Source organism: Rhododendron vialii, chromosome 8a (assembly GCF_030253575.1).
Source record: "Rhododendron vialii isolate Sample 1 chromosome 8a, ASM3025357v1".
In the NCBI taxonomy this organism is placed as follows: domain Eukaryota; kingdom Viridiplantae; phylum Streptophyta; class Magnoliopsida; order Ericales; family Ericaceae; genus Rhododendron; species Rhododendron vialii.
In genome coordinates, this window is record NC_080564.1 from 14,341,893 (window position 1) to 14,349,803 (window position 7,911).

Genomic DNA, 7,911 nt, shown 5'->3' on the forward strand with positions numbered 1-7,911 from the left:
CATGCATGTACGCTAATGGCCGGGTATATGTTGGGATATAGATATCAGATGTGAACCAAATGAGTGATAATGTGGGACTGACCGGCCCGATTTGAGTGGATTGATGAGTTTCTATCTAATGTTCTCTTTGTGTCTTCTAAATTGAAATGTACTCCTATACTACTACTACTACTACTGTTGCTTCAGACATTTTAACGAGTCAAGTCGGTGAGGCGGCTGACCATGCATGGTTGGAATAATAAGTTCAAAGTTAGTTGACTTCGGTGCAAGTTGGACTAATGCGATTTGCGAGCTGACCCTACCTAAAGAGAAAATGGAGACCTCAAACCTTCATTTTATTGCATTAGAGTGGAGCACAACGACAAAATACACATTCAAGAGGCGCGGGATCTGATCCTCTCTCTCTCTCTCTCTCTCTCTCTCTCTCTCTCCGTTTTCTTTTCTCTCTCTATGAATGTCTTACATAGCGAAGATCTGACAAAATCAACCCTTCCAATCTCTTTTCTTTGACATTCATGAAAATTCCATGTGCCTCATCTAGATGGAAGGCCAAGAGAACCGTATCCTTTTCTTCCTTTTTCTGACAATTTAGGTGTCCGAATCAACTTACGCGCATCTCAATTAATTAATCATGGGACTTAATTCCACCGCCCACTTGCAGGAGCCCAATTAAAGTCAGAACAATTATTCTTATGGCCTAACCCCAAAAAAAATTGATAGCACCCCAAAAATTCTAAATTCGAGACTCTTAGATATTGACCACCAAATCACCCCTTGGCTTTAAAGAGTTTTCTTTGTTCGATTTCCCTTTTCTTCTCCACGTTTTTTAATAAAATTTTGCTTATGAGAGAGAGAGAGAGAGAGAGAGAGAGAGAGAGAGAACCGTATCTACACAGATTAGTTGCATGTTTGAACAGAATCGATTCCCTAGTGGGCGGGTGCATTGATTCAGTCTTGGGGTGGCAGAGAAAAAGAAATAAAATAAGAGAGAAAAAGGCCTCTTTCTTGGCCACATGCAAGCTAATTGGAAACCTAAATTGCAGCTATATATATATATATAGTTCTCAAGTATGCCACTCCATATAAATAGCTAGAGAGGCAAGCAGGCCATAGCACTGGCACCTGGATTGGAGCATAAATGAATTGTTTAGAAGAGGAGAAGAGGGGTCTTACATGAAGGTAAGAGTCCTAGTTTGGTAGCCAAGAATGACTTGTCTGCTCCTTCCTATCCAAGGAGATGTACGTGGCAACATGTATTTAGGCCTTGTTTGGTTATCAGGCAGGTCATCTTGGCTAATCTAACCGACTCTTCTCTCTCATGTTAGGTCTTCTCTTCTCGATTAAAGATTACTTGATTTTATCTGGGTACGTAGCAAATAATTTTTGCCTTGCTTGCAATGAAATTGTTTGCATTTCCAACAGGAAAAATTTGTCATGAGCTAAAAATTCTAAAGATATGTATAGATACACCATTTATATACACACACACACACACCAGAGTTAGCACACATATACTACACACGTGCTAACTAAATGTCAATCACAGTATGTTGGTTAAACATTCAAGTAGCAGCATATCATCGATTTTCTCCACCACCACCATTATTCCCCTCCATCGCGCGCAGGACTAACAGAGCGCTTCACTTGATTAGATTTACATTTTTTTGATACCTTTTAGCGCACCACTGATCACCATTTATGTATTCTCTAACATTGCCGAATTACTATAAGCATCGTTTTTGTAATTATAGTATCTCTGTGAATTAACGAGAACCATATATACTTTATGTCATTTACTAGTAGTCTTTGACACAAAATATTCAACGAGTTTGCAACATTTTTTTTCACCTATTGTACAATACTTCTCAAAAGAAATGACTCTCAAAAGACTTTTTGCATCATCGATCTGTGCTGAGTGGCACTGTGAATTTGCTTCCCTCATCAATTATTTTAAAATTTTCCTGGTTCGATGATGTGAAATAGTAAATGCGAGTGCACACACTAGCCAAGTTAATGTTCTGTACGGATGAAACGGTATATACAAGCTTAACTTATATGATGAAAAATGATGATCGTGTTGAAAATTCTTTGCCTTGATGAAGAGGATACATCTCGAGAACACGTACAGTGTTGAGTTTCAGAGGTTGACATGTGATAGGGATCCAGCTGGCCGAATAGGCCCAGAAGTTCAAGACCAAGTAAACCAATACCTAATGGATATTCTAGTGCGGCCCATTTTGCTAATTGGTGATTTCATAGCTTAACTAGTATACTGTATATATTATGATGCGACTGGATGTATTTGGTACAACAAATCCCCAAAACTTGGAGAGTGCTTCCATGAGCCCATACATTTGGAAAATTTTTTAGTGGTATAAGAGCATCTGCAATGGTAAAATTAAAACCAATAACCGAAATATATCACGTCAGCATTTGATTATCCATTTAGATCCCCACTATACACAATGCACATTTGTCCAATCGCAAACGAGTTCCAATTACGCACCCGACCACACTGAATTATTCGTTTCAATGAGACGATTTCAATATGGGGTGTTTTTTAGTTATTGAGTTTTGAGTTTTGTTATTGAGTTTTTGTTATTGGTAAAAGTTGTTAAGTTTAGATATGGAATGAGTGAAATTTGGTTATTTGTTAAAAGACTTATAATTTTGCTTATTACAATGTGGAGTATTTTTTAAGCATTGTTGTTAAATTTACTTATTCACACATATTTGTTTATTACAATGGGATGCTCTAAGGGCCCTGCCACGTAGTGTCCAAACATTTCCTCACGGCACATGTAGTGGTCTTGAGCTCAATTAGTCGGTTGTTGAGCTAGCTAGTCATGAGACAAGTGTCAGTCCAAGCATTTTGGATGCTGAACATGGGCTCGATCAACAGTCATATTTCAAGGAGTCATGCTGAAATGGTGCAAAAGGCCTAATGGTACAGAAGAACGGCAATACAATTACATTGGAGCTCTACAAATACTACAGTTTGCAAGGTCTAGACTATACATATGTGCAAATACCAAATGGTTGTATTATTAGGGGTGTTTCCGGTAATGAAAAATTTGTAAATTTTTATTTTTGGTTGAAAAGTTGTTAGGTGTTTCTGGTAGTGAATAAGTTGTTAATAAATTTTTTTTTTTTGGGTCAATCGGCAAATACTTTATTCATCACTGAATCTGAAAAAAGTCTAAAGAAGCTTCCCTACGAATCCAGTTCGGAAAATCTCCTTCCAAGATCGAAGGTAGCTCCATGGATAGGACATATTTGGCTATAGCATGAGCCATCCAATTACAATCTCGACGAACAAACGAAAACGAAAACAAAAAAGAACAAACAAAAGTTAAAGAACTAATAAAATTAAGCATATCTGTGATAATAACGGCTATTTGAGACTTGGCACATTGAACTCCCAGCAGCATCCGAATTATCCCTTGCGCATCTCCTTCCAAAATAAGATCATCTCCCCATCCATCCCTTGCATAGCTTGCTACCCCGCGAAAACCCAAAGCTTCTACTAATTCAGCTGATGTAGTATTGGTTATAGGAGGAATAGCAACAATTTTCTGAAGTTGACCCATTTCATCCTGCAACACTAACCCCACTCCACCTCTACCTCTGCTAGCATCAAAAGCTCCATCCACATTGATTTTGAGTGAACCCGGAGCCGGAGGCTGCCATTTTGGAATTTCAGCCCTTTGTGATTCCTCACTATTCCTTTCCCCCTTTTCTATTGCCAAATGCCAATCCATACTCCGTGAACTCGCTCATCGATCGCATTGGCAATAATCTGAGTTTCTCCCATCCAACCTTTATTGAAAACCCAATCATTCCGTGCTTTCCATATATGCCACCCAATGATGGCAAAAAGACCCTACGACTCTAGGCCACTTGCACGAGAACCAATCTCTACTAAATTCTTCCATACCTCCCCCAAGCTGCGCTGTACTCAACCTCTCTGGTCTGAACCGAAAAGGGGATAGCAGCCACACTCTGCATGCTCTGTCGCAACCAAACAACATATGAGAAATTGTTCCAATTTCCAAACCACAAATTGGACATAACAGCTCCACTGGCACCTTCTTTTGTACCAAGGCTTCGTTAACTGGAAGTATAAATTGTTGTTAAGTTATTTCGGATAGTGAATAAATTGTTGATGGGTATGTGAGTGAAAAAATTGTTGAGAAAAAGTTGCTGGTAAAACTTTTTTGTTTGTGAAAAAGAGATGGTAAAATGCTGTAACTTTTTTTGTTAGTGAAAACAAGATGGTAAAATGTAATAAGTTTTTAGTGTTTTTTTGTTAGTGAAAATGAGATGGTAAAATGTATTAAGTTTTTAGTGTTTTTTGTTAGTGAAAAAAATATGGTAAAATACTGAAACTTTTTTTGTTAATGAAAATGATATGATAAAATGTATTAAGTTTTTAGTTATTTTTTTATTAGTGAAAACGAGATAGTAAAATATATTAAGTTTTTAGTTAGTAAAAACGGGGCGGAAGTTAGTTTAAAAAGTTGTGCTGGGCAGCTAGGCCAATAAAGCCTATTGATTTGGTGAAAGATCCACTATAGAGATTTTATAAGCTCACACGTTCACCTATTAGTTTTGTAAGGTGTCAAGTCTACTCCCTAGGAAATCCTATAAAAGTGCTTAAACCACTAAAATCCTATAATAGGAAAGTACACCATAAAACCCTATAAAAGTACCTAAACCCTAGGGTACCCTAAAATCCTATGAGACCCTAAGATTATAGGGTATTCTAAAAGCCTATAAAAGTGTCTAAAACCCTAGGGTACTTAAAATTGTAAGGCACTTTAAAATTCTAGGGTACCCTAAAACCCTACCCTACCCTACCCTAGAGCAATTTTGTCAATTCAAGAACCTTAGACTCTACAAATACTTAAGGTGGACTAAATGCCTTATTGGGCGCCTGTCATTTTGGACCTTAGGCCAATTTGCTGTGTAGTAGTAAGGACTTGTCAATTTATAGACAAGTATGTCAAAAAGAAACAAAACCCAGACTAATAGGCTGTATTGGCCTAGCTAGCTAGTTCAAATTTTTAGACTAATAACACAATTTCAAAAACATGAAGTCAACGTGTTAATCTTATTTCACTCTCAAACACTCGTCCAATTTCGAAGCTTGCAAACATTAATGTCTTTCGTTCCTTTGACAATTCAGTTGCTAACTGGAATATTATATTTTCCTTCTGCAATTAATCAATAAAATTCCTAGTGGTTTTGATGCTTGCAATTTGTTTTCCCATTCGCAAACCTGATAAATTGTGAAGATCTTTAGTCCTTTGAGAAAAAAAAAGGATCAAGCAACTTCACCCTTAAGTTGCATACCGTTCCCTATTTTGTTAGTTAGATTTACAAAGCTCACCACCTGATTCTCTCAAGTTTAGACTATTGATCGAAGTCCAGGCATGTCCGCACATTTTAACTTCGGCAGGAGTCGGTGGTGAACACAAAATTCTTAATATGGAGGGACCAAATCACATGTATTCACAAATTAATAACAATATCTCATCACTAAATTAATAACGAATAACTGAAATTGAAATAGATATTACTCCATTGTTTAGCTCTCTTTACCTCTTTCTTTTTCAGCACTTCGCTGAATACCTTTGTTCGGCCACCTACTCGGCTCATCTCTTGGGTTCTGGATTTGGCTTCTTTCTTGATGTACCATTTGTTGAGTTAAATAAAAATTTTGTTGCCGACAAAAAAAAAGAGTTGATTAAATATGCAATAAGTAACCAAAATTGAACATTGTGAAGTACATTTTCAGCTTGCATACAATAATCTCTATTATAAAACACAAGGGTGTGGGCCTCCACACAAGATAAGTTAATCCAAGAACTGAGATTGATTTGAACCAATGGCTGATATGTGTTCTCCAACTTTTTTAAGAAAGCACCCACATTCTTACAAATATATTACAAAAATGCCCCACTATTAAGATTCAAAGGGAAATTCCAATTCCAATAGAGTGGGTAGTGCCGTAGGCACGGGCAAACACTAGTTAATTAAAAAGACTAAAGTGAATTATATCACCATACATTTTAGACGAAAACACTACATGAATTGACTTAGGCTAGCTTGTGATGGAGGAGCCATCTTCATGACTTTTACAAACAAAACAAAAAGTATAGTAGAACTAATGGGATAATTGGGAGGTGTGTCCCCAAACCCCTGCTTGCACACCGTTAGCACCATCATCAGCAGGACTGTAGACTCTTTCTTTGAAAAGCCCTGATCTTTGAAACATTAATTAAAGTTATATATATTGACCATAAATATGAAAAATATAACGAAGCCAAACCTCTAATTCTCACAATCATACATAGGCTCGAGCATTACATACCCAAAAGAACATATACAACTATTTGGAAGAGTTTCACAGGGGTTGTTTGATAACTCAGATTCAGCACTTAATACTTAATGAATTAAATAATAAGTGATTTAGTAGGTTTGATAATAACATTTTTTATTGCTAAAAAAATTAAGTGCCTTTTAAAATGTAATTCAAAGTCTAAGGATGGAATCAGAGAGGGGCTAGTAGGGGCGGTCGCCCCTGTTTATGCTAAATTAGCTTAACCTTTGGCAAAATGATTGTATGTAGGCATGCCAGAAAAGAATAGAAATTATCCTTTTCCAATTAACTCAAAATGACTAACTTAATCAAGCGATTGTGATCGATTATCCATTCGATTACCTCAATTAAGAGGATTTTTCTAAAGGGATCAATTAAATTGAATTGACATGATTCAAATAAGGAAATCAAAAAAGATAATTGAATATACATAAACTTGAATTTAATCAAAAGCGAACTTATACACGATTACTTTTAAGACTTCGACAAGAACAAAACAAAAATATAGCACGCTTGAATCTAATCGAAAGCAAGCTTATATGCGATTATTCTTTTAGCAAGAACAAGACAGAATGATGTAAGATGATTTAAATTTAATCAAAAGTAAGCTTACATTCAAAATAAGTCTTCAAACTTTGCAAAATATTAGACTACAACTATATTAACTCCTAAGTCCTAAACTACTTTAGATCTCTAAACAACCATTTTTTTGTATGGGATGTCAGATGATTTTTGTAGGGAGCTTCTTCTTCGCTTTCTTCTTCTATTTATAGACAAAGGGTTTGTCTATGGCTCTTGCTCTTCACGTTCTCCTTGAATGTCTGAGTCTGCATTTGAATTTGATTTGAGACGCCATAATTCCCTCCAAGAACGGTTGTAACTGCCTTCGAACTACTGTTGACTTGGCTTCTCCAGAAACTCTTCTTCTTCCCATGTTTGATATGATGTTGTAGATCATGGCTAAACACATGGATAATGGCTTCCTACTTTTGTGCAATCATGGGTTAGGCTTCGAAATAGGTTACCCTGATGATTTATGAGTAAAACATAATTGATTCCCCATATAAAACGAGTCTCTAATGACACTGTTCGATGGTTTAAAGGGATAATCAATGGTTATGCTTAATTATCATCCTAATATTTGTCACTTTGTGGCCAAACGTGGTCATTTCCAATCTAAACGATACCGTATAGTACTAAAATAACATCGTAATTAAACCCTTCGATTCTCTATATCTCGGGCATAATTATAACATATTTTGATTGCTCCACACACTGTTCGGTGCCATGTGTAATTTTCTTATTGGGTGCTATATTTTTGGATGTAAACAGTCCCCCATGATTCTAAAAAATATTACGATTACATTGGGAAAAAAATTATTATCAAAATATGTAGTCTCGTCCCTCCCTCCAGAAATATAGCTCATCCCCCCTACATTTTTTTTGTTGAAAAAGAGAGAGAGAGAGAGTAAGTGTTTAGTATTTTTTGACCTATAGCCATAATTCTTGAGATATGTAGTGTTCTT